Source organism: Dipodomys spectabilis, unplaced genomic scaffold (genome assembly GCF_019054845.1).
Source record: "Dipodomys spectabilis isolate Male_0828 unplaced genomic scaffold, ASM1905484v1 ptg000175l, whole genome shotgun sequence".
Classification (NCBI taxonomy): Eukaryota; Metazoa; Chordata; class Mammalia; order Rodentia; family Heteromyidae; genus Dipodomys; species Dipodomys spectabilis.
In genome coordinates this window covers 17,222,330-17,249,727 of record NW_024870852.1, presented here as the reverse complement: position 1 = coordinate 17,249,727, position 27,398 = coordinate 17,222,330, and the positions used below count along the sequence as shown (strand labels likewise).

At 43.6% G+C, this 27,398-nt stretch overlaps 1 protein-coding gene across 2 annotated transcripts in view; it reads left to right on the top strand.

Moving 5' to 3' along the window:
* The first annotated feature begins 2,887 nt into the window (after nucleotides 1-2,887).
* Chd6 (chromodomain helicase DNA binding protein 6) overlaps nucleotides 2,888-27,398 on the top strand; it is a 148,064-nt gene continuing 123,553 nt past the window's right edge. For both annotated transcript variants that reach the window (XM_042694304.1, XM_042694303.1), the window contains exon 1: nucleotides 2,888-2,949. The gene's annotated coding sequence lies outside the window, so the exon portion shown is untranslated. The remainder of the gene's footprint in view (nucleotides 2,950-27,398) is intronic.

Sequence of the window (27,398 nt, the reverse complement as noted above, 5' to 3'; positions counted from 1 at the left end):
TGCGGCCACTTGAACAAGTTCTGGCCAATCAGATATAAGAAAGAACAATGTATAGTATTTATAGGATGGCTGTTTACAGTACTCAGCTCCGCATTTTTTCATTTTTCATTTCCTTTTTTCCTTCCAGGGACACATGGATTGGTGCTCCAATAGTCATCACGAACCATGAAGTGATCTTGGTAATGAAAGCTAAGGAGCAAATACATTGGAATCTAAATTCCTAAGGTACAGTAGAACTACTATGCCAACCTTGACCTGCTTTTCATTTCTCTTAAGCAAGACAAAAAATACACTTTAATATTGTTATCCTTTTGTCCATTTTTTATTATACACAGCCAATCTTCTTATCCTAAGTAATATGATCTTAAGTAATACCAGCTTTAATAGGTGCTAAATAGAGTTCTACTGTTAAAATAACTTAGCTGTTTTTGCTCTCTCTCCACTGGTATCCTGGGTCCCTGGCTGGTACCTGAAGTACTTGAAGATTCAGATTCCACTAAGCTCTTTCAGTTCTTCAAACCTACTCTTTCAAGGTCACGCCTGCAGCCTCTCTTGAATGTTGCCTCAGACCCTTTACACTTATCCTCAGTTGTAAATCCATCACACACTCCTGTTGGTTCCTTGTTTGGTAACCTAACATTGTGTCCAAGTTCTCTTGTGCTGCAGACTTTGTTCCAGGTTTGAGAACAGCAATTACCTAGCAAGTCTACTTTCCTTCTTCCTACCACTTTTGCACATCCCTAGGCTGTCCCCTTGCCTCTGGGCTTTAGCACTTACATGTCATGCTCGCTCTCCAGTCCCATGTATCCCTGACATCATTGATTAATTCTGCTCTGAGTCCCTTCTCTGAAACACACATGCCCCTTGAACATTGTTGAGAGCTCTGAATCCTTGCTATTTGGGCAGAAGGGCTGTAACTACCAGATGTCTGGTACTGTTGTAGGTGTTGAATTAGTTTGCATCACTAACTTGCTTAGGATAAGGTCAAGTAAGGTGTTCCTGTGAGACCACAAGACCACAAGTAGCTCCAAGTATACTCACTCATCAAGTTAAGAGGATCTTGCATTTATGTGCAAATCTCTACCTTGTTTGAAACAGGACTGTAAGCTCCTTGAAGACATGAATTTTGCCAGGCTTTTTTTTTTTTTTTTTAATATTATAGCCTTGGGTCTACAACAATATCTGGCTCTTTGTATGCATATTCAAAAAAGAAAGGAAGAGGAGGAAGGAAAGGCTCTGAGACCTCATGGTCTGTCTGCCTGCCATAAGCCAAACAAAAGAGCCAGGTGACAGAGGTGGTGAAGGGGCTACTACCTCTGCATTTTTAAGCCAGACAAATCTCTGGTGTCTGCCAAGAAGTAGGGAAGCGTTACTCAGAAGAGAAGACTGTAGACTGAAAGGTATAGGAAAACTGGAATTTCAAAAAAGTGAAAAATATTCTCTCTGGAGGTACAGTCATGATCTGCTAAATCATGTTAGTTACCCCCAATACACCGAAACCATCCTGTCGTAAACGTATCTAACAAATCGCCCAGATGGGGAGTCATCAGAGTCAGATCGCTCCAGTTTTAATTAAGGTAAAATGCTGCGGCTCTAAAGTCAGAGTCTAAGCAAGCTTTTTAGAGGGTACTGAGGAAACCACTCAAGATGCAGCAGGCAGGGAGTGAGGAGGCTAATGACAACCAGGTCGGGGGAGGAAGGAGGCAGTCCTGGGGTGCCACGGGGAGCAGGCTGCCAGGCAGTCAGTTCAGACTCCTCATCCCATCTCTTCTTTCCTAATTGCTCCTCCCCAACTGAGGTCTGATTCCCTTCCTCCCGCCCTCCATCTATTTTCTTTCCGGCATTTATCATCACGACCTGCCTCTTGTATTTATGTATTGTCTTTTCTGTCGCCTGTTCTGCCATGCTCTGACTGCATGCAGTATCCTCTGGTTTTGGGGGGGGGGGGGGTGAGCACTTAAAAACAAACTAGCTGCTGAGGAATGAATCCAGGCATGTGAACAATTAGTTGAATCTCGGCCAGATGCGGGGCCCTGTCCTTGAGGATGCTGCAAGGATGCTTAGCGGAGTTAGGCCCGAACAGATAAACACCCCGCGGCCCGGCACCTAATTGGATGGGGGTGCCGCAGGATCTCGGGCCTGGAAACCTCCTGGGGTGTGTGCCCCCCTTCCCTCGGCGAAGAACCCCGGCGGTGCCGGGCTGACCCGCGGGGAATCCGGCTGGAGGCCGACGGCCGGGCTCCTCTTTTTCGCTTGACCGCTCGTTTTCTTCTTTTCCTGTCCGGAGGGACCTGCGCGACCTGGGCCCCAGCGGAGCCCCTCTGTCGTGGGACGCCCCCAGACACATCCTCCCTCACCCCCTTTCCCGGGAAAACCAGTCCTAGGCTTTCCAGATTGTTTCCCCCTCCCACCCCCCACAACCTGGGAGACCTCCACCTGAGGGTCTAGCCCACGGCCCCGCCCCCGAGCGCCCCAGGTCTCCGCCCCCTGCCTGCGGTCTGCGGCGCGCAGGACCCCGCCCCGCCCCCTCCGCCCGCGGGACCCCGGCCCCGCCCCGCCCCCGTGGCCCCTCCGCTCCGTTCCGGAGTGGGGGGAGAGGAGGCGGGCCGCGCGCAGCGGCTTCTCTGAGGCGGGGGTGGGGTGGGGGAGCGCGAGGCGAGGGGGCGGGGTGTCCTTGGCGCCGGCCAATCAGAGTCGCGATCACATCCATGCAAATACGAGCACAATGGAGCGAGCCCATCACTCGCCCCTGCAAGCAAGCTTGAAACGGGTTTCCGTCTGAGCGGCAGCCAGGCTGGCCAATGAGTCTGTGTTTTGGACCAGCGAGGCCCAATGGCGCGGCAGAGAAGGCGGGCCCGAGCTGGGTTAGGGTGTCCTTGCAGGGTGTCTGAGCTAAACTTCACCAAATAATAGCTGTTTGTATTTTGGCTGCTGCAGGAGCCATTTTAGGTAAGTTCTTCTCTTAACTTTTTATTTTCCTCCCCGGCCTCGGCGGACCGGCCTTGTCCATAGGTCCCCGGCCCCGCCCCGCTGGCCCGGTTGGGGTGGCCCCTATGAATGGAGCCGGGATGGGGGGCTGCGGCGGCGCGAGGCCCGGCCGGGGTCTGAGCAGGGCCGGCAGGCGGGCGGCCAGGCCGGAGGGACGGCGGCGGCCCGAGGCCCGAGGCCAGGGAGCCCGGTCTCCGCCGCACCCCGACCCCGTGGGCGCTGGGGCCGCGCTCGGGCCGGGTGCCGTCCTTGGAGCGCGCCGCCGCGGGGCCGCGCGCAGGGGCGGGGGTCCCGTGGACCCCGGCCGCGGGCCTGGCGGCGGGGCGGGGCGTGCGGAAGCCTCCCCCCCCCCCTCCGGCGAGCATCGGGGGACCCCTAGGGCCGGCCGGGCGGGGCGGAGCCGGGCTGGCCGCTGCTCCCACCGCCGCCCCCGCGCCGAAGTTGCTGGGTTCGCGTCCTGCGTCTGTTTGCAGGGGTGGAGGAGGGTGGGCTGGTGCCAGGCTGCTGCTCCGGGAGGGGGCGGGGCGGGGGCCCCGGCGCGTGCTCGCTCCCCGCACCCCTCCGCCCCCTTCTTACGCACTGGCGCGCGCTCGCCCCGAAAATCCGAGCCCTGGAGGGCTCCCGCACAGCCCCGCTGCCAAGTTTTGTGCCTTATTAGATTGCATGTTTGAGCTGGAAAATGGAAAGGGGTGGGGTGTGTGTGGGGAGAATCTGTCCCCCTCGGGGTATTTATTTCCCTGTCTGTTGAGAAGTAACAGAGTCTGTCGCTCCTCAATTTTCAGGGACATGCTTTTCAGTTGTGCAGAGGATTTGCTGGCAGCGTTCTGGATTTCCTTTTCTTTTTCTTCTTTAATTTCTCTCTCTCTCTCTCTTTTTAAAGAGGATGTTATTAGGAAATCCCCGCACTAGTGAGATAATTGAAATTTGAGTTCGTTTGCATCTTCGGTTTTATTTGATCCAATTAAAAATGCATAAGCAGGCACTTTATATTTGTGTACATAGAATATTCCTAGTCTGTTATGACTAATATGACTGTGGTTTCGCTAGTGTGGGATCTAATAAGGCAGTATAATTCAATTTGGAGCTTGTAGGCCCGTGTTCTCCAAATTAGGGTTTATGGACCATTAGTAATCTGGCCAAGGTTTCTAGTATATCCTTGGCATCTTTCAACGTCTTTCCCTGGAGCTCTGTATGCCTTATTTCTCGTCCCTTGAAAACTATTCATTTCTGGGGTAATAGATCCACGAACAGATGAACTACACATATTAAATATTTGCAGTTTTCAAGGTGTCTGGAATATCTCGCCTGTGATTTGATGATTCTTGTTTTCCAAATAGTATATGAGAATAACCTTCCAGCAAGGCCCCAGGACATTTTGACATTTCGTGGGGACTTGCATAAGGCTTTTGGGAAAGACAGAGACCACCACCACTCTGCTGTATGCTGGAGGCTGATTGTGATCGTTCTGACTTAACTGGGGGTCTGTCCCATTGGCTGTGCATGGCACGGTAGTTTTAACTGGAAGCCAAATGGGAAGATCAGGTTGGCAGCCTCAGAGAGAGTTTTTGTGAACTTCATGTCGTTCTGGCAACAGCAAGAAGACTTGAGATCTGCTTATGATAAAATGATTAAGCATGAATTGGCTAGTGACATGGTTTATGCCAATCGGAGCAGGTGGTTTTGTATAAGCAACCCATCCCTTTAAATCAAAGGCTTGGGAAAACATAGAGTGTTAAGATGATTAATTTTAGAGTTTGTTCTGTCCTGGAGCAGATTTCATGGATGGATTGTGAGTCTTTGGTGTTTAAACAGTGAGGTAACCTATAGTGTGCATCTTTTTTTTTTTTCTTCTTAATCTATAAGTTAGTTTTGGAATATCTCCAGTTGTAAACAGACTGGTGATGCTGTTCTTGATACAGTAAAACAGATTTCTTGTACAATTCAGATTGTCTCAGGACTGTTTTACTGTTTGACCTGAGTCTTGATTTTTATTCTGCAGTTAGCTCTTTTGCCATTCTGTTACAGAACTGTGAACTGTCAGTGATTGCTTTTGCCACAAAATTTTAAATACCCTGTATCTTTTATTATTTTTATAGTTTATTATTAGTATAGTTAGAGATTCTCTGCACTCCTCAAGTATGTTGCTTCAGGGAAAACCACACATGAAGTTGAAAGACCAGTTAGAGAATCACAACAAATCCTGCCACATTCTGGAAGAAAGTACTTATCAGTAAATGTTATTTATTGATTTACTTTTTTTATGACTATCAAACACCGAAGGAAATCTGAAGCATAATTGAATCTCTTTAGGAGAGATCATGTCTTTGTGATTTTACTAATCTAATATTGCAGAAAACTTACTGGAAACAATATGCTGTCTTGAAGATCTCTTTGATTGATATACATTTCAAAGACATTTTTGGTTTTTGTGGACATACGACTTAGCCCTGAGCAGAACTTGTGGTTATGTCTTGTTAAACCACAAGGTACCCCAACAGGCTTTGCTCCCACTGTGTGTACTGATGTTTTTCAGTTTTCACAGACAGACTTCATTTGATCAATCACCATATGAATCACATGTGTTCTGAAGCCCTTTGAACAGGTTTTAGGATTCAGAGACTCTACTTGCAGAAGAACTTTTGATACAGGACTGTGACAGCATACACATAAGCTGAGCAAACTATGCTGTCACGTTTTCCTTTCCCCAGGTCCCCCGTATAGCAAAGCTTGAGATAGCTTAATAAGTACCCACTGTATTAAATATCTAGGTATTATTAAATACCTATTACTAGTGGGTCTAGTACACCTTCATCCCTCATAAAAGTTGTAGTTTAAATCAGGCGAGAAGCTTAGTGAATTCCATGGGACTGATTGCATTCTCCTGTTGTTCTCCAGCTTGTTATACCGAAAAACTGTGTGAAATACATAAAATAATAGCCAAAGATTAGGTATCTTTTCCCTAGAGAATATTTTTGTTTGCAGTGGAATGTGACATACTTAGAAGAACAAAAAGAACTAGCACAGACTGAATACCTGGTATATGTCCAGCTCTCAGCCAGGTGCTGGAGACAAAGTGCTGTGGCAGTCAATTCATGAAGCTGGGCTTCAGAGAAAGGAAGTAACTAGACAAAGCTAGTAAAAGAGTCAGGGTCTGAACCCAGATCATCTGGATCCAAAGCATCTATCTCTCTCTGTGTGTAGCAACTCCTCCTCCAGAGATACTTTAAAAAAGTTTGAGAGCACTTGTCATATGTTGGTAATATGATACCAGATTAGTACACTTTCTTTCAGTTTTCCTTATATATGTGTCCATTTTTACTTTTCCATTTCAAGGATTTTGTCAATGAAGAAAGATGTATCAGAATAATGAGGACAGGGGCTGGGAAGGTGGCTCAGTGGTAGAGCGCTTGCCTTGCATGCCTGAGGCCCTGGGTTTGATTCCTCAGCACCACATAAGCAAAAAGAAAAAAGCTGGAAGTGGCGCTGTGGCCCAAGTGGTAGAGTGCTAGCCTTGAGCTGAAGAGCTGAGGGACAGCGCCCAGGCCCAGAGTTCAGGCCCCACGACTGGACACCCCCCCCCCAAAAAAAAAAAAGAATAGTGAGGCCATCCTTTGCCTTTCTCCCCGTAGTGCACTCAGTAGTTCAGGCGCAGCTTTGGGTATGATAATCATGAAGTTCTGAGGGAGCGTACAGTCACTTTTCCCTTGCTAAAATGTTCTTTTCTTTGTGTTCGTGGAGGCGTGATACCCTCATGAGAAATTCTGTTACTTCCATAAAAGTCCTGGAGGTAGTAAAATGGAGTTATTTTAAAATACCCACCCCTTCATTCCCATTTTGGAACAAAATCATTAGCATAAAACCCAAGGAAATGTTTATTTTTTTCCTGTAATACCTGTGTTTGTTGGTTTTTATAGTTTGTGATAATAATTCTGTATGTTCTCTTTGTGTATGTGTTTTTGGTTAATAGGAGGTAAGAGTCTCCAATTTTCCTTTCTGGGCTGGCTTTGAACCATTATCCTCAGATCTCAGTCCCTGGAGCAGCTAGAATTACAGGTGTGAACCACCAGTGACAGGCCCTGTTTTCTGTTTTTTTTTGTTTGTTTTTTTTTAGTGTAGTGTTCCATCATTTTTTTCTGGGACCTTTAGAATCTATGATGTATATATGATATAAATCCAGTATCACCTATTTTGAAGAATCAAGTTTCTTTAAAAATTCAACTGATGAATGCTTTTGCTTTATAGTTATAAGGAAGGACTTAAAAATAACAAGAAACAAAACCAACTTGATCTTTCAGCATACTCCTGTTGTGCTTTTGTCTGTTATTGCAGAAGAACTTAACATGCTAAAACAACATTTGAAAACCTCAAGAATAAGGAGGAGTAGAACTGAAGAATAATCCCTGGATGCAAATCCAAACCTATATACTGAGTGATGGACAGATACTTGAATTTTCTAAATAGGTGAAGGGAGATTTCGTTTTCTGTCTCTTAAAGTTATTGTTTACAGGTCTGGTTTTTATCAAGCAGTTAAAATTTTAATGTATTTTATATTTTCTTCTATGTAACCAAGTATTTTGTTTGGGGAATTTATTTATTTGCCAGTCCTAGGATTTGAATTTAGGGCCAGGGTGCTGTTACTTGAGCTTTTTCAGTTCAAAGCTAGTACTCTACCATGCTGTCACAGCTCCACTTCCAACTTTTTGGATGATTAATTGGAGATAAAAATCATGGTCTTACCTGCCTAGGCTGGCTTCAAACTTCAATCCACAGTTCTCCGCCTCCTAAGTAGCTAGCGTTATAGGTGTGAGCCTCTATCACTGGTCAGCCTTTTAAAAATAAATAAATAAAGTTAGCTGAAAGGGCTGGCTTTCAGTGAACATTAACTTTAGTTCCTACCTTGTTAGATTAAGACTTTTTCTTCTGAGACTCAGGGAACCACTAGGGAATTAGTGCGTAGTCTGTGAATGCCACAAGATTGTATATAAACTTTTATTGATTCTGTGTACAGAGCTAGTGCATGGATGTTCACGATTATCACCCCCCCCCCCATCATTGATTTAAGTTATGCCAAAACTAGTTTTGTATGAGCCAGGCTTGCTACTACTGGAAGCTGACTTCTTCAGGCATTTTTGCCCTTGAGCAGGTGTAGTCTCAGCCTATGTCAGTTGCTCTGGGGAGAGGGTGGAGGGTGCTTCTGTATCCCTGTGGGCAGCCTTCTTTTCTCCCTAGGTTCTTAAGGAAACTGATCTTTCTCTTTGGAGTCAAAGGTTGGAGTTGAGGATATGGGGACAATTGTAAGACAACCTTGAAGGGCCTGGGTTTCCACTTCCAGCTATCTGCCTCTGCGGGTGAGAGTAGAGGGGTATCTGTGGCAAAGGCTCATGAGAGTATTTGCGTTTTCTACTATGTATGTATGTATGTGCTGCACTGGAACCTGAATTCAGGGCCTGGGCACTGTCCCTGAGCCTTTTTGATCAAGGCTAGCACATTCTACCACTGCCACCTTTTTTGGTGGTTATAACTTTTTTTGCCTGGACTGACTTTGAACCACGATCCCCAGATCTTAGCTTCCTGAAGTAGATAGTATTACAGGTAGGAGCCGCCAGCACTTATCTTTTAATATACTGTTTTTATTCATTCTTTTATTGTTTCATTCAATATTAGGAGGAAAAGAACGTTCCTTTTTTTCCTTACACTGAATAGGAATAATCAAAAAGACTCTCTCCATTTTTATATTCCCCAGAGTTTTATGAGATATCTTACAACTTATATTACTGCTAAGTGGAGTTTTTCTTAAAATAATGTCTAGTTGAAAGTATGATTCTGCTGAGGACATGAATATCAAGTTCATTTATACCAAAAAAGCATCTCATATTCAAGTTTTCGGAGGCTTCTTTTATGATTTACGTGAATAAAAACAAATTGGGAAAACAGAATTCCAGAGCAACCAAAATACCCTAAAAGCAGCTCTAGGAGGTAGTTGAACTTGACTTTTTCTTAGGGAAGCCCTTTATTGGACTAGATGGAAAGTTGAAAGCATGGATTAGTTCATTTAGTTTGATGTATGGATTGGGGGAAACACCTTAGTGTTAGGTATCTTGGTGAAGGACCATGCCTGGCTCCTTCCTACCAGGTGCCCTGTCTGGTCTGTTCCTTCCTTAAATGTACACTAGTGAAAAAAGTATACCTGGGCTCTTAGGAAAACCTAGCAGCATTTCAGAATCCTTTGAGGAATTATGTCTGCTAAACTAGATCCAGATCATTTTAGGTTTTATCTACTGAAAGAACTTTTACATAGTCAATACTTAAAAAATAAAAAAAAAATACTTTTTACTACTTGTTACCTATTTTGGCTTAACCATTCTAGCAATGTTAGCAATGGGAAGTCAGCAATGGGTATGAATTTAAAAAATTAGTCAACATTGCTGGTCATGTGACATTTGGATCACATCACAAATGATGACACCATTAGTTTGCTTCTTAAGCTAACCTTGTACAGATAGTGTCACTTTTAAGGGTTTAGGAGTATTTTAAACTACATTCTATTTAATGGAATTAGCAGGGCTTTTTGTTTTGTTGTGGTGTGTGCCAGTACTAGAAATTGAAATCAGAGCCTATACACTGTCCCTTATTTTTTTTTTGCTCAAAGCTAACACTCTACCACTTGAGCAACAGCTCCATTTCTGGCTTTTTGGTGGTTTATTGGAGGTAAGAGTCTCTCGGACTTTCCTGCCTGGGCTGGCTTCAAACTGCGATCCTTAGATCTCAGCTTCCTGAAGTAGATAGGAGCCAAGTTTGGTGCCCAGCTGGAATGAACAGTTTTGCTTTGAATTGTAAAAGTACATCAGAATAATAGAGGACATGAAAAAGTCTATGGTGACTAGTTCCAGAAAGATATTGTCTAAATATAAAATGAGATTTTCTAGATCAGGCCACTCAGGGTAATCCACATGTGGGTCTATGGACTGTTTCCTAAAACTTGTGTGTAGAACTAGTACAGAAGCATGTTGAGGGGCTGGGAAGGTGGCTCAGTGGTGGAGCGCTTGCCTTGCATGCCTGGGGCCCTGGGTTCGATTCCTCAGCACCACATAAGCAAAAAGAGAAAAGCCGGAAGTGGCGCTGTGGCTCAAGTGGTAGAGTGCTAGCCTTGAGCTGAAGAGCTGAGGGACAGCGCCCAGGCCCAGAGTTCAGGCCCCACAACCGGACCCAAAAAAAAAAGAAGCATGTTGAATCTAATAATAAAAATTTGATTCATATTGTCTTTTTTTTTCTGTATATCCCATTTTTCTGGTATTTTATAAAAATGTTAGGAAAGAGCAGAAACAAAAACAAACCCGGAGCCCTTTACCACAGGTTACTATGCAGATGATAGGCAGTTTCATCCTTACCTTGAAGCTTGTTAGAAATGCAAATACAGGCAGAAATAAGCTACCTGCACTGAGGATTTTTTTTGCACATTGAAAGTTGAGAAACATTGTTCTAGATCAGCACCACCCAGTAGGACTTGCTGCTGTGGCGGAAATGTCCTGTGACTAACCACTGTAGCCCTTTAAAGTGAGTGGGTGTGGCTGAAGAATAGAATTAAAATTTTTATTTTTTAATTCTTTACTTTGGGGTTCAGACGTACTTGTAATATGAGGAGGCTTCATAGTGGTGTTTCCATACGTGCATATAGTATGTTTGGAGCAAAATGAGAATGTAACATTTTATATAATTTTTTTTTTTTTTTGGGTCCGGTCGTGAGGCCTGAACTTTGGGCCTGGGCGCTGTCCCTCAGCTCTTCAGCTCAAGGCTAACGCTCTACCACTTGAGCCATAGCGCCACTTCCGGCTTTTTTCTTTTTGCTTATGTGGTGCTGAGGAATCGAACCCAGGGCCTCAGGCATGCAAGGCAAGCGCTCTAACCACTGAGCCACCTTCCCAGCCCACATTTTATATAATATTTAAATTTAAATGAGCATATATGGCTGGTGCCTGTAATAATGGATGTACAGCCTCTGAACCTCCTTGTAGCAAAAGCAGTTTTTTTTTTTCTTCAGCTGAAAAGGAAAATATCTGGGATAAGTCTACAGTTTATCCTATAATGAGACTAAGCAAGTCATATAATTATTATATGTGACACTATTCACCCTTTCATATTTACTTATGTTTATCTGAAAGTTGATTTGAATAATGAGAAAGTAAGTTTGAATGTGTCTCAAGGCTTTAAAATCAGCAAGCCTGAGAGGCCTTATGCCCTTCCTATTTGTGACTAGTATGTGTGATTCATATCCTTTAGCATGATTTTGGAAGGTTTTTTTTTTTTTATGAAGACAGACAGCCTCTAAGTACAGTGCTATAGCTCTCTACTCAGTAGAAACAATGCTAGTTTATGCAATTTTGTGTGTATTTTTTGTTTGTTTTTTGGTGCCAGCTCTAGGAGTTGAACTTGGGCTCTGGGCTCTGTCCCTGAGCTTCTTTGCTCAAAGCTTGTACTCTACCACTTGAGCCACAGGTCCATTTCTGGCTTTTGGGGTGGTTAATTAGAGATAATAGTCTCACTGACTTTCCTGCCTAGGCTGGCTTTAAACCACAATCTAAACCTCCTGAGTAGCTAGGATTATAGCAAGAGCCACCTGCACCAGGTACTAGTATTGCAGTTTATACAGCAAATTCTAGTTTTTAGGGTATTTTTTTGGTAATAGTAACTAATGCTTTTTCTTCTGTCTCTTTTCTACTTATTTAAACATTAATTTGATGAAATAAGGGATTTTAATTTTTTGCTCACTCAGGGTTACATATAGCTGGTACTTCAGAATTTGAACTCCTAACTAAAAACCAAAGATAGCATTGATTCTAATAGATGGTATCCATCACAGAGTTGGAAATTGACAAACAGATGGAAAATTGGGTATAAAAGTAAACTAAGGTCCACACAGGGAATCGACTTGAAAAACTATTGTTCAATCAACATAAATTCTAATCAAACAGCAAGTTTATTAACAATATTTATGAGATTTTGGGTTTTCACACAGGAAATTGGCCATATAGGTAGGGAGAGACAGGAAGGTTGTCTTGTAGATTATAGATTGAGAATGAAATTCCATATAGATTGTGGCCAGAACCACAAACTGTAATGATAGCTGCACTTTGAGTTAATGTTGTTTTGTCCTTTACAGTTGTTTGTTACAGATTAGCACATTTTCCCATTACATTCATTCTATTCTGTTGATCCGTGGTCTTCCTGTGAGGGCCCAGGGCCCAGTGAGCGGGCCCAGATGTCGTAGGTGAGAGAATCTGTTTAGCTGCAGTGGTATAAGTATTACTGATGGGGCAGGGGAGTGATTTTTTTTTTTTTGGAAACATCTTGTTTGGGCTTTTTGTTTTTCTGAAACTCTTAAGATATTTCCAGTTCTAGGCTTTAGTATTGGAATACTTGATACAGGCTCTTAAAAAGTTTGTTGGACTTGAGATGTGATAGCTGGCAGATCCCAAGCTTAAAAAGTTTCAAGTTTCCTTGCTTCAGGTTTGTAACTGTGTGTGCCCCTGGTTGCTGGAATGTCCCGGGAAGGGATCTCACAAGCCACACCCAAACAACAGCCTCCTTTTTCACCTCTCTTACTGTCTCTTTCCTGCAGTGTTTCATGCCAGCAGAGTACTGTCTGGGTATTTACTGGGTTGCAAGTTCACTCTTGAACTGAGCTTTGTTGCTGCCATTACTAATGTATTTGCAGCCATTATTTCTAGCTTAAGACTTCCTCAGTTGTATGCACTCGCTTCGTAGATGCTTCTAAAGTCAGCATTGTAGTTTTCAGGAGTGCAGAAGAGTTGGAAGTACTTTAGATGTAGTATTTTGGGATCTAGTCCAATCTTATGTTCTTACAAATGATAGAATGTAGACCTAGCCGTGTAAGGCCAGAGCTTGTATGTGGCAAGAGTTATGATTAGAACCAGTTCTTATTTTGCTGTATAGGCTTTTTCCTTAACTTCATAGCCTCAGGGGTCCTGAAAAGCCACAATAAGGTAATGTTCCTTAAGAATTTATGGGGAGGGGCTGGGAAGATGGCGCATTGGTAGAGCGCTTGCCTTGCATGCATGAGGCCCTGGGTTCGTTTCCTCAGCACCACATAAGCAAAAAAAAAAGCCGGAAGTAGCGCTGTGGCTTAACTGTAGAACGCTAGCCTTGAGCTGAAGAGCTGAGGGACAGCATCCAGGCCCAGAGTTCAGGACCCCCAACACCAACAACAACAAAAAAGAATTTAATGGGGAAACTGGGCACTGATGGCTCACGCCTGTAACCCCAAGCTACTCAGGAGGCTGAGATCTGAAGGTCATGGTTCAAAGCCAGCCTGGGTAGGAAAGTCCATGAAACTTATCTTCAGTTAACTACTCAGCAAAAGCTGGAAGTGGCACTTCTATGGCTCAGTGTAGAATGCTAGCTTTTAGCACAGAGAGGCTCAAGAGACAGAGCCCAGGACCTGAGTTCAAGCCCCAGTACTGGCTAAAAAAAAAATTATGGGGAAGCTGGGAACTGATGGCTTACGCCTTAATCCTAGCTACTCAGGAGACTGAGATCTGAGGATTGAGATTCAAAGCCAGACAGGGTAGGAGAGTTCACGAGACTCTTATCTCCAATAAACTACCTCAGAAAAAGCTGGAAGTGGGCTCTGCCTCAAGTTGTAGAGCTCTGGTCTTGAGAAAAAGAATCTCAAGGACAGTGTCCAGGCCCTGAGTTCAGACCCCAGGACTGGCACCAAAAAAAAAAAAAAAAAAAAGCCAAACGTGGTGGCACAAACCTATAGTCCTCACACTCAGGAGGCAGAGGCAGAAAGATCTGGAGTTTGAGGCTAGCCATGGGCAGCTACATAATGAGACCCTGTGTCAAATAAGAGAGAGGTGGGGTGAGAAGAAAGAGTGGAGGAAGGACAGTAGGAAGGAATTGAAAAGATACAGGGAAATGCCTCTATCCTATATGAAATTTTTTTAACATAAAAAGGTACTAGAGATGAAGTTTTACATGTCCTACCTAACAATGGGTGGCACTATTTTAGTAACTTTTTTTTGTTGGTCATGGGGCTTGGACTCTGGGCTTGGGCGCTATCCCTCAGCTCTTCAGCTCAAGGCTAGTGCTCTACCACTTGAGCCACAGTGCCACTTCCGGTTTTCTGAGTAGTTTATTGGAGATATGAGTCTCATGGACTTTTCCTGCTGGGGCTGGCTTTGAACTCTGATCCCCAGATCTCAGCCTCCTGAGTAGCTAGTATTACAGGCGTGAGCCACCGGCGCCTGGCTACTAGTTTAGTAACTTTTTTAAAGCTATGGCTTCTTTATTAAAAGCATTGAAGCTTACCCCTTCTCTTATACCAAATAATGTTCATGATTAAGATTATTTTTCATATCAGATTATTCAGCTATTTAATTTTATGACATGGGATTCTTAGAATGCGCCTGTGTCCTCTCAATAATTATGATAATAAGAATAATAGTTGTATTTCTCTATGTGCCAGGTGTGGGGCTAGGATCTTCCTTTGGTTGCACTCTTCTGAGCATGTGGTAGGATCACACTTTTGTTTACCTTGAAGTAAAGTTGTGACTGAGATTGGATATTAAAACTAGAGTGGAACTAAGATGAATTATTTCCATGCAGATACTTTTTCTTTTTTGAAAGAAATGTGCTGTGGTTATATAAGCAAATAAACTTTGCTTATTTGCTTAAAGCACTGCTGTTCTTTAGTTGCGTTTTTTTAAACAAAATAATACCCATACACAGCTAATACAATAATTCTACCCTAAAGTGTGCGTTAACGGTTATGGTATATGTTATCTACACATCAGAAAGTAATATTAGCAAATGTCCAAATGTTAGCAACATTAGTTTCCCTTGTACTTTCCTTTTTTTTGCACCGGTACTGGGGCTTGGATTCAATGCCTTGTGCTCTGCCTTATTTTTTGTTTTTCTTCTTAAAGCTGGTACTCTTCCCATTAAGCCACAGCTCCACTTCCAGCTTTTTTCCTGGTTAATTATAGATAAGACTCTTATTCTGGCCTTGGGCATTCTTTACTCAAATTACAGTGCTATAATTGAGTGGTCTTTATTTTTTTATTTTTTTGGGGGTGGGTCATGGGGCTTGAACTCTGCACCTGAGCTCTTCAGCTCAAAGCCAGCTCTCAACCACTTGAGACACAGCGCCACTTCCACTTTTCTCATGGTTAAGAGTCTTACAGACTTTCCTGCCCAGACTGTCTTTGAACCATGATCCTTAGATCTCAGCTTCCTGAGTAGCTAGGATTACAAGGGTGAGCCACCAGCGCCTGGCTTGAGTGGTCTTTATTAAAGCATTATTTGCAACAGAGTATTGTTTTTAAAGCTTGTACAAATAAAAGATTTAGAAATATTTTCTCTTAAAAACAGTTTTAAAAATGGAGTTCTGGCCGGGCGCCGGTGGCTCACGCCTGTAATCCTAGCTATTCAGGAGGCTGAGATCTGAGGATCGTGGTGAGACTCTTATCTCCAATGAAGCACTAGAAAACCGGAAGTGGTGCTGTAGCTCAAGTGGTAGAGCGCTCGCCTTGAGCTGAAGAGCACAGGGATAGCGCCCAGGCCTAGAGTCAAGCCCCACGACCGACTGAAAAAAATGGAGTTCTTTGTTAACCCAGCATAACCAAACTAGCCCGATGAATAGACATGAATTATTATCGATCATCATGAATGAATTGTCCATTAGCATTTATTTATCAATGAAATTTAGATATAGGGATTGAGTTTCTTATCCACAAACACAGAACCAGTTGCCCAGGTGGTCTGACTTTTGAGCTCTTCATTTTGTTTTGTTCTTTTTTATTTTTGAGACAGGATTTTGTTGTGTAACCCAGGCCGTGCTTGAACTCATAATCACTCTGCCTCTCAAATGTTGGATTACATTCTTAAACACTACAATGTGTTCTACCTTTCTCTGTGCTACATGCATAGTGCTCATGCCATCTTCCTACTCTTTTTTTAGTAAAGTAGTTCTGAAGTTGTAGGTGTCTCTTACCAGTCTTGGCCTTCCCACTATTGTACTGTAAAACTCCACTCCTTTGGTGTAATCTATTGTCATCTACTTTTACTGGCTTCTAAAGTTCCGCCTTCCATAATTTTTTTTTTTGGGTCCAGTTGTGGGGCCTGAACTCTGGGCCTGGGGCTCTATCCCTCAGCTCTTCAGCTCAAGGCTAGCACTCTACCACTTGAGCCACAGCAACACTTCCGGCTTTTTTCTTTTTGCTTATGTAGTACTGAGGAATCAAACCCAGGGCCTCAGGCATGCAAGGCAAATGCTCTACCACTGAGCCACCTTCCCAGCCCCACACCTTCCATAATTTGAAACAATCCTTCACACTAAATACCCTCATATCTCTGTATTTTGGAAGTTAAGTTTCTCAGAAAGAAGGCCAAGATTGGCTGTATGAAAAAGATGGCTGACCAGTAAGCATAAGGCATTACAGTGTAGAGATAAGAGGTGGACTACGTGGGCAGCACTTGGCTTGAGTCCAGCTCTGCTACATACTGCCTGAGTGGTCCCCTCGGTCTCAGGTTCCTCATCTATAATAATACTTATGGCATATGGTAGTTTTGAAGATTAAATTAATATGTAGCCTGAGATCAATTGTTAAGGATGATAGAACGGTTGAATATGATCATTTTAAAGAAGCCAGGCAGCAGTGGCTCACACCTGTAATTCTAGCTACTCTGGAGGCTGAGATCTGGAAGATGAAGCTTCAAAGCCAGCCCGGGAAGAAAAGTCCAAGCGATTCCATCACCTGTTGATCAGAAAAAAAAGTCTGACTGGATGCCTGGCTAAAATGGCATAACGCCAGTAGTGAGTGAGTGTGAGGCCCAGAGTTCAAACCCTGGAGACTACAAAAAATGATGAGTGAAGATGAGTGAAGCTAAGATGAGTAAAGAAAATTCATTACCAGTATTTCTAGTGTTAAGATACTAAGCTGGGCGAGGTGGCTCATGCCTGTAATCTTAGCTACTCAGGAGGGCCACGGTTCAAAGCCAGCAGAGGCTGGGAAGTCCGTGAGACTCTTATCTCCAATTAACCACTAGAAAACCGGAAGTGGTGCTGTGGCTCCTGCGCTAGCTTTAAGCGGAAGAGCTGAGTGATAGCGCCCAGGCCCAGAGTTCAAGCCCCACTACCGACCAAAAAAAAAAAGATACTAAAGATGTAGTACAGCTTTATTCTTTCCGTTTATTCAGCAGGTATTACTGAAGTAAATTCTTCGAGGTACCAAGTTCTAGGAGAAAAAAATGATCTAGAGCTTTGCCCTCAGGATTTATAATGTAGAGGAAAGATAAGATAACTATCTGTACACAGATAATTGTGCTATTATTGTGTAGCCCTAGGAAAGTGTTAAAGAAAAAAAAGATAAAATGTATTTTTGTTTCTGCTGGTCCTGGGGCTTGAATTCAAGGTGTGGGTGCTGTCTGAGCTTTTTTGGCTCAAGGCTAGTGCTCTGCCACTTGAGCCACAGAGCCACTTCTGGCCTTTTCTGAATAGTTTATTGCAGATTAAGAGTCTCATGGACTTTCCTGCCCAGGCTCGCTTTGAACCATTCTCAGATCTCAGCGCCCTGGGTAGCTAGGATTACAGGCGGGAGGCACCACACCTGGCTAGATAAAATGTTTTTGGGAGCTCAGAAAAGGGAGGGATGAGGATTCAGAGGAGGTGCACAGTCAGGCATTTGTGGGGTCCGGAGGAAAGGCAGGATTTGAATAGGTAGAGATAGGGTTAGCTTGGAAGGAGCTCTAGCTGGAAGGAAGTTTTACTCAACATCTATGTGCTAGGCGCTGATACCTGGATTGCTTCCTCAGTAGACTGTAGCTCCTATCCTCAGGGAGCTTATGTTCTAGTGAGCATTTGCATATACAGAACTGTACAAAAGTAAACCAGGTGATTGAGACAGAATAGATTTATATAATTAAGAAACTCACCGTGAATTTCAAAAGACTTTTTTAGGTTATCTTTTAAAGGAATCTAAGGCAGATTTAAATGGCTTTGTCTTGCCCAGTGGGCTGTTGTCCATACTTGTTCTCTGCTCTGAGCCTGTTAGGATGTTTTCCTTCTTTGGAGACTTGAGAACAAGTTTCAGTGTCCTACTGGGGTCTTTCCTTTTTGTATCTGCCTGAAACAACCTCACTGCAATATTTCCAGAGATAGATTTGCCAGTCAGACTAATTTGGCACTTCATATGGAATTGCCTTTGTCATTTCTCATACTTTTATTCCTTAATTCTGTAGCTGTGTCATGCTTTTAGTAAAACAGTTATTGAATATTTCTTGGGTTTCAGCTGTTGCCAGACATTGGGAATATTGAAAATATATGCATACAGTTCCTGCCCGTGAGGAATGCACAGGGCATTAGAAGAGGTAGAAAGGTAAGCTACTACAAACACTGATGAATGTCAGAGTAGAGCTGTGTCCAAAGTTTTGTTAGAACAGAGAGTAGCCATCAACCTAAGGGAGTTGGTTAATGCTGTTAAAGGGAAGTAGCTCTTAAACTGGTTGATAATCAGAGCCTGGGATTGGTGTTTGTGAGTCTGAAGAACATTTGCTGTAAAAGAAACTTCTTGAGGGCCACAAAGGCCATGGTGAATCCTTGTGGCTGGAGCACCCTGGGTGTGTAGGCTGGAGGCGAAGTTGTTGAGATGCATGAAGATGGCTTGGTAAGGAATTTGGATTTATGCTAGTGGTGCTGGGGGGCATGATGGTCCCTCATTGGGCGGAACAGTAATGCTTAGACTGCTGTGTATTAGAATCACTGAAAGTATCAGTGCTGGGTGTGAGGCATGGTTTACATGGTAGAGGGCCTGCCTAGTATGCTCAGGGCCCTGAGTTCACAACAATAGAAACAAAATAAAATACCAGTACCTAATCTGCACACAATCAAATCCTCTGGCGGAAGGACTCAGATTTTGGAGTTTTTGTAACTTGCGGGTGATTCCAGTGTATGCCCAAGTTTCAAGGACCATGTGGATAGAATAATGAATTAGGGGGCTGCTGCAGTGGCTTGACTAGAAGCCACAGCACGGAGGCAGGGCCAGCCATTATTCATTTTCTTTAATTTTCTGTATGCTTGACTTCTCCAACAAAATTGATGCCCCTACAGGTGCATAGTCCATTCTTTGAATTCTTGGTAGAGTTTAGCGCACAAATTTTCAAAGAATGCCTGCCTTCATTAAAGTCAGCCTACATTTTTGTTCATGTACTCCTATTTGAGAACTTAGGATATCTTCGTTTCACTTAGATTTCTCGTGTGTGTGTGTGTGTGTGTATGTATGTGTGTATGCGTATGCGCTTGCACACAAATATGTACGCATACCAGTCCTGGGGCTTGAACTCAGGGCTTGGGGACTGTCCTGAGCTTTTGTGCTCAAGGCTAGTGCTTTATCACTTGAGCCACAGCTCCACTTGCAGCTTTTAGTGATTAATTGGAGAGAAGAGTCACACAGATTCTCCTACCCAGGCTGGCTTTAAACCATGACACTAGGATCTCAACTTCCTAAGTAGCTAGGGTGACAGGTATGAGCCTCTGGCACCCAACTACATCTCTCCTTTTTTATTATTAGATAGAATCTTCTTTAAGGATTAGAGTAGAAGCATTTAGGTCAAGTATTATAGTTTTGGTTTGTTTTTTCCTCTTTTTTTTTTTTTTTGTGGTACTGGGGATTGAACTCAGAGCCTCAGGCTTTGGTAAGTTAGTACAATACTGCTGAGCAATGCCTTCAGCCCTGCTTTTTGTGGTTATTTTTGGGTTAGGGTTTCCCTTCTTGCCTAGGTTGTATGCCTGAGCCACAGTCTGCTTCCTTTAGGCTTTCTGTCCTCCCGGGGATCACGAGTGAGCACACCATGTCTAACTTTCCTCTACAGAGATAGAGTCTGGTGGGGTCTCCTTCCCTAGACTGGCTTAGTACCGCTGTCCTCCCAGTCTGTCTCACAGATAGCTTAGAATAACAAGCATGCACCACTCACTGACCCCAGCTGTAGGTTGAGAAAGGTTCTCAAAACTCAGTCCTCCTGTTCTCAGCCTCCCACATGTGAGCCACTGGTACCCAGCTGTGGTTAAAGTTGAAGGTAACTGCATTGATTAAAACAGGAAGCCTCACATGGGTTTGGTTTAGCCATATTCTATATAATAGGGCATTAGGTAATTTTTCCTTTAGCTTGGCATTTGTTGAAAACCCATTAGTACTAATACACCTTTAAAATAAAGAATCCAGGATAAAGTGCCCAACAATATGTAGAAAGTATAACTTAAAACCAACACCTAAATCCTGTTAATTCATATTATACCTTAGGAATTTGCCAGTGTGGCAATAGAAACTGATTTAGTTTGTGCACTTATCCAACAAATTTATTAGTGGGTGGAGATAATATAATTTTTTGGGGGGGCTGGGGAGACAAGGGGGTCAAGTGGTAAAGTGAAAAGCCAGAGATGCTAAGTTCAACTTCTGGTATGCGCGCGTGCGCGCGTACACACACACACACACACACACACACACACACACACACACACACATTCCGGCTTTTTACTTTACCACTTGACCCATGTCCACACACACACACACACACAAACACACACACACACACACACACACACACACACACACACACACACACACAGAGTCTCCGGCTTTTTACTTTACCACTTGACCCATGTCCTCAGCTCTAGTTAGGACATTTTTTTTTTTTTTGGTCCGGTTGTGGGGCCTGAACTCTGGGCCTGGGCGCTGTCCCTCAGCTCTTCAGCTCAAGGCTAGCACTCTACCACTTGAGCCACAGCGCCACTTCCGGCTTTTTTCTTTTTGCTTATGTGGTGCTGAGGAATCGAACCCAGGGCTTCATGCATGCAAGGCAAGCGCTCTACCATTGAGCCACCTTCCCAGCCCCTCAGCTCTTGTTAGTTTTCAAATAGTCTTCCATTTTTGCCTCTTTGCTGTCTTGGACCACAATCATCCTATTTATGCCTTCCATGTTGCTGGACTGCAGGAACACCAACAGAACCAGATTTATTGGTTGAGATGGGATCTTACTCCTTATCCTCCCCACCCCCTATCCTTGAACCATGATCCTTTTGATCTCTGCCCCTAAGTAGCTGGGATTACAGGCATGAGCCACTGCACCTGACTTATTTCAACTATTGATAGCTCTACAATCTGTTTTAACACCCCCCTTCCCCCTATGAGCCAACCCTTTAATTCTAACCCCGCTATGGGCCAACCCTTTAATTCTAACCATGTACTCATCAGCTCTACCCACCAGTCCACAGGCAAAACTGAACTCAACATTTGTATAAACCTTAGCACTAACTACATTATTAGCCTGAAGTGAGAGAGATGGAACTGACCAGAGAATAGGACATGCAGTTCTTTCTCAGTAATCTCTGTCTCCTTTGTATCCCTCCCTCCTCCCTTCTCCCTTCTCCCTTCACACACACACACACACACACACACACACACACACACACACACACACACACACACACACACACACACACACACACACACACACACACACACACACACACACACACACACACACACACACACACAGGTGAATGAAAGGCCAGGCCTGGCCAGCAATGCCATTTCCACTTGATAGAACCCTGACGGTAGGCCTCATGAATAAACTCAGTGCCTCTCAATTTTTATTTCATTTCTGCTTTATGTTTACTTTCCTTAAGAGCCTTTCCAGACTTTTTTTTTTTAAAGCATTAATGCCATCCTAACCCTTAAAATTTAATGCTACGGACATCAGCTATCTATCATCAACACAAAACACGTAAGTAAGATGTTGTCACACTTACATACTCCAACTGATACCCCTACCCCCCACAGGCTGTATTGCCCAAGAGAGAATTCCTGTTTTAACCTAAACTGGAGGCAGCTGAGTGCTGGGGGTTGGAGCAGGCCTTGGAGTCTGCTGTCTGTCCATCCCAGAGGAGCTACCTTAGGCTCACACCTGACTGCTGGAGCTAGAGCTTTGTGATCCTGTGAGCAGTCATGAAAGCACTGTATTGTGCCCATTATTCGTGCACGTACTACATATAAGAGGTTAATGCAAATATTTTATATTCAGCACTTATTTCTCCTATTTGTGGTACATTCACTTTTCTATCTCTAGTCTTTTTTTGTTGGTTGTAGGGCTTGAACTCTAGGCTTGGGCGCTGTCACTCAGCTCTTCAGCTCAAGGGGAACGCTCTACTGCTTGAGCCACAATGCCACTTCCAGTTTTCTAGTGGTTTATTGGAGATAAGAGTCTCATGGACTTTCCTGCCTGGGCTGGCTTTGAACCGTGATCCTTAGATCTCAGCCTCCTTAGTAGCTAGGATTACAGGCCTGAGCCACCAGCGCCTGGCTATCTCTAAACTTTTAAAAGTAGTTTTATTGGGATGCAATTTTCATGCCATAAAACTCACCTTTTTTATTCTTTACATTTTTAAACCTAAAAGGAAATACTAATCACAACCCACTGATTAGTAGAAACCTGATAGCAGGGTGAAGAGAAGGTCCAGAGACCACCTGGCTACAGAGTGGGAAGGAGGGCAGGGCATGAGCACTTAAGTCACTGGACGGGGTTTGATCAAATTCCCTTCACCTTGTACAATCACTCCTTGGTGTGATGCTCACTCCTCTGTGTGGGGTGAAGCCTGGGAGCTCATACCACGGAAGGAAAGGAGCTTTCTCAGTCCCCAAGGAAAACTGCACTGGTGGGCAGCTGAAGGACCAGCCTCTATGGAAGGTGAAATGGGCACCTTCATTCTGTCATCATAATGCACAGTTGAATCTCTTCCTTACCCTGGAAGGAAGCTGAAGCTAGTGGAAGAGATGGAGGGAAGGAAGGTTGATTTTCACATTAGATCATAGGGCCTGAAATTCTTAACATTCTCATTATTTAATGGGTGTTTTGTATAACAGTGTTTAAGAGAGGCACTGTAGGGAACGGTTTATTTGATCAGTTTGCTGTCATTAATCCGTTAAATTGAAGAGGTCATCAAGGAAATGAAACAGGAAGCTGCTTTGTTTTCACAAGAAGGGACACGAAGCTATAGCTTTGCTGGAGAAGGGGATGCTTAGGTTACTCCCGCACACCAGGGAAATCAGTTGTGCACTCAGGGAAACTCAAGGAATAGATTTCCTCCTGGAAAGACAGGAATATGATAAGCACAAATAGATTACTGTCTTATCTCAGAGCTGCAAGATAAGAGCAGATGTCTGAGTACCCACTGTACGCCAGGTTCTAGGCATTTCATATTGTCTCATTGAGTCCTTTACTGTCATGTGAAGTTATCAGTTCCATTACGGTCTCCATTTTAGGATGAAGAAACCAAGGCATGGGAAGGTAGAAGAACTTGTTTACAGTCAGATGTTACTTTTTGTTGTATGTATATAAACATAGAGCTCTGGAGTCCCTGCTATGTAGCTACAACTTAATGTTTTGAGTCATGACTGCCATGATTGTCCTGAGAAACCCCAGCATGATATCCCTGCACACAATAAATGGATAAAACTATTGGAGTCCTATGTGAGGCTTTACAATCTGGCCTTGGTCCCAAGGATGTGCCTGACTCTGGTATTATCTTAAGACAATCCAGATACATTGTAGCCAGAATGAAGTCACTTTTTTTCCTTACACATTTAAATACATTCATCTTTCTGACCCAAACTGAGAAGATCCAATTGCTCTTTCTGCCACCTGGGATCTCACTTCTGGTAGCCAGTCCTCAGTAAATTGCAGTTTATGCAGTCTTAGCCCTCTTGCCTGTGTCTGTCTCTTTCTTGGGTCACATAGCTCATTGGGTCTGGTCCTTACACTAGAACCAAGGTGTTTCAGAATTCCTGCCTTGAAGTGAGTGGCCCTCTGCTTTGGGGCCAGGTCAGCTGTGTGGTGCTTTGCCTCATCTCCTTGGGACTGTAAGCGCACCTGGCAGGCCCTGCCATTGCCTTTAAGTCATCTAGTCTCTAGATTGCCATCCTGAAGTTAACTCTGAGAGCTGGTGATCACAACACTAAAAATAACATAGTCCTAGAGAATATTTATAGTTTTTCACTCCCTCTTCTTGAGTACAGTCTGTGCCTTATCTGGGAAATACCACTTATTTTGGGAATATAGAGTTGGGTATCTGAATGATAGGGCATGTCCAGTGGTAGTAATGTTTGAAGTCAGCCCTGTAGGCATTTGCATGCTTTGTAAGAGCCCTGTGTTACACTTGGGTGCTGCAGTGATACATGTGGTCACAGAAGTAGACACCACAAATACTTAAATTAGTGAAGCAAAGTAAGTAGGACAGGAAGAAGAATAGAAAGGGGGAAGAGACTAGAAAGAACTTCCCAAAAGAGTTAACTTCTGAATTGGGTTTTGCAGGATATTCTGAATAGGAATTTGTCAGGTAGGTAGGTAGTCATAGAAAAATTAAACAAAAATTGCAAGAAAGAGAAGTTTTCTTCTGATGTTTTTGTATCTAGGTTTTTGTTATTGTTATGTTTGTTTGGGACAGGTTTCATAGCCCACACTTGAACTTGGGATCCTCCTGGTTCAGCATCCTGAGTGCTAGAATTACAGACATACACCACTCTTTGAGCATGTCTAGATGTTTAGGGGACTCGCTGTTTTGAATGTCATTGTATCAGTAGTGTGGCTGAATTCCATCCCATTGTATCCCACACAAAAGTGCTACCAACATAGAAACTGTAGACACAGTGCAACTCGGGGCTCAAGAAGTTTCTTGGTATGTGACGGGCTGGCAGTATCCCCTGTAGTCTAGTTCCACCTTAAACTTTAATTATAATTGCTGAGCTAGATTATTCTTGTCTTACATGAAAATAGTTGATTGTCATTATTCAGAAGGTGAAGCATTTGGTCACAGATGTTTATATGAGCCATATCTCTTTGGGTAGGGAATGGGGCAATGAAGACTGTGCATAGAACTTGTGTTTTTGAAGTGGAAATGAATTAATCTCAAGAGACTCTTAAGAGTCTGGAACGGTTCTTGTATTTGTATGTACTGTGTAACCGCCACCCTCAGATCAACACAGAACCTGCCAAAACTCTGTAAGGTTTTTCTGTGCCTCTTCCCTGATAAGCCCTCCTATCCTACCCAGTTAATAATTGTTTGTCTGCTGTTAAACTTTAACTGGAATCATACAAAATGTTTACTCTTATGTTTGGTTTCTATAGGTCAAAAGTGTGTCTGTGAGATCCATTCAGATTCTCAAGGAGGACTGGTTGTGCCCCAGTCACAGTGCTGGGAAGAGACCCAGAGTAATACCGTGATTTATGCCAGTGAGAGTTGGTGGGAATTTACTTGTGTTCCTTTGTTCAGTACACATTTACAGCTACCATATTCCAGACTCTCTGCAGTGGTTTTTGCAGGTAAGAGGTGAATACAAATCCTGGTATCAGGACCTTACCATCTAGTAAAGGAAGCAGCCTTTTCCACAAATAACCACTATGAGGGGCTGGTCAGCTTTAGGACTAAAGATGTTTCTCAGAAACCTTTCACAAAGGAGGTTAAGTTTCTCCTGCCTAATCCCAGATGGCCCAGGAGTGGTAGCTCATGTGCAGTGTGGAGGTGTGAAGCAACTGGGTATAGTGGTGATCCTTTGATTTTAGGTTGGTTAGAATCTAAAGATGTCAGACACATCACTTTGGGGGAAGGACTTTAGAAGAAAGATTTGGTGTTCTTCCATCTGTACTGGAGCATGGACCCTACTATTTGGCCTTGGAGATACTGAAGTGGAGAAGGCAAAAGGAGGAAGGGAATTTGGGTGATGTCTGTAGCAGAGGAGAAAGGTTCCAACAGTACTTTACTGTTCCTCTTCTAGAAGACTCGGGGAGGTTAAACTGTCAAGCTATGTATCATGAATGCTGTCTCTGTGTGTGTGCATGTGCACACACGTGTGCATACACAGGTCCTGGGGTTTGAACTTTAGGCTTGTATACTGTTCTTGAGCTGCTGCTGCTGCTTTTTTTTTTTTTTTTTCCCTGCTCAAGGCTAGTGCTCTATAACTTGAGCCATAGCTCCACTTTTGGCCTTTTAGTGGTTAAGTCAAGATAAGTGCTGGCTTTAAACCATGATTCCAAATCTCAGCCTCCTAAGTAGCTAGGAGTAGATTAATTAATTAATCCCATGCATGGGATTTTATAGCTAAATGTATTTAGCATTGTATTTGTGCTGGGTCCTCCATAACAAAATATCATAAATTGGGTGGCTTAAGCAACAGAAGTGTATTTCTCTCACAGCTCAGCCATGATCAAGGTATTTGTCAGCAAGACTGTTTTCCCTTCCTTTCCCCTTATGTATGCCTGTACTGAGGCTCGAACTTCGCCTGGGTGCTGTCTCTGAGCTTTTACACTCAAGGCTAATGCTCTACCACTTGAGGAACAGCTCTACTTTCAGCTTGTTGGAAGTTTATTCATGAAAAGGTTCTCATGAATTTTTCCTGCCTACGCTGGCTTCAAACTGATCCTCAGATTTCATCCTCCTGAGAACTAGAATTATAGGTGTGAGCCGCTGGTGCCTGACAAGAGTGATTTCTTCTCTCTCTCTTAGGCGCTTTGGTAGCTGCCTCTAGTCATGGCGTCACATGGTCTTCTCTCTGTGTGTGCCTGTGTCCACATCACCTCTTCCTGTAAGGACATCAGATTGGTTATGGCTGACTTTAATGATCCTATTTTAGCATAGTCACCTCTTTAAAGACTCTTCAAGCCAGGCACCCGGTGGCTCATGTCTGTGTTCCTAGCTACTCAGGAGGCTGAGATCTGAAGATTGGGGTTCAAAGCCAGCCTGGGCAGAAAAGTCCATGAGACTCTTTATCTCCACTAAACCACCAGAAAACTGGAAGTGGTGCTGGGGCTCAAGTGGTAGAGCACTAGCCTTGAGCTGAAGAGCTGAGGGACAGCACCCAGGCCCAGAGTTCAAGCCCCATGACTGACCAAAAAAAAAAAAAGCTCTTCAAATACAATAACATTCTGAGGTACTGGGAGTTAGGTTTTAACGTATGAATTTGGGGGTGCCAACTATGTTTCTGAACCTGCCATAAGAGAATTGGACTGTTGGAGGATGTCATCCTAGGAAACTAGAAGCTCAGAAAGCATCAAGACATGGTAGCAGTGTTGTGGACAGAAATCCATATGGTGCTGGGCCTGCTCTCCAGGAGCCATCTCTGAGTTTATGGTGCATTCACAGTGGCTCAGGTCTGTGGCATAAACCTCTAGCCTTTGGTAATACATCCCAACCCTCTGTGGTTTTTCATAGACTAGTAAGAATTGAAGATTGAGACTGAGAAGAAAAGAACCTAAGGCAGAAAAGTCATTACAGTGTGGGCTTTACAAGGGAGATAATTTTATAACTTTCCTAACTGGTATCTTTTTGTGTCAAACAAACCACATCC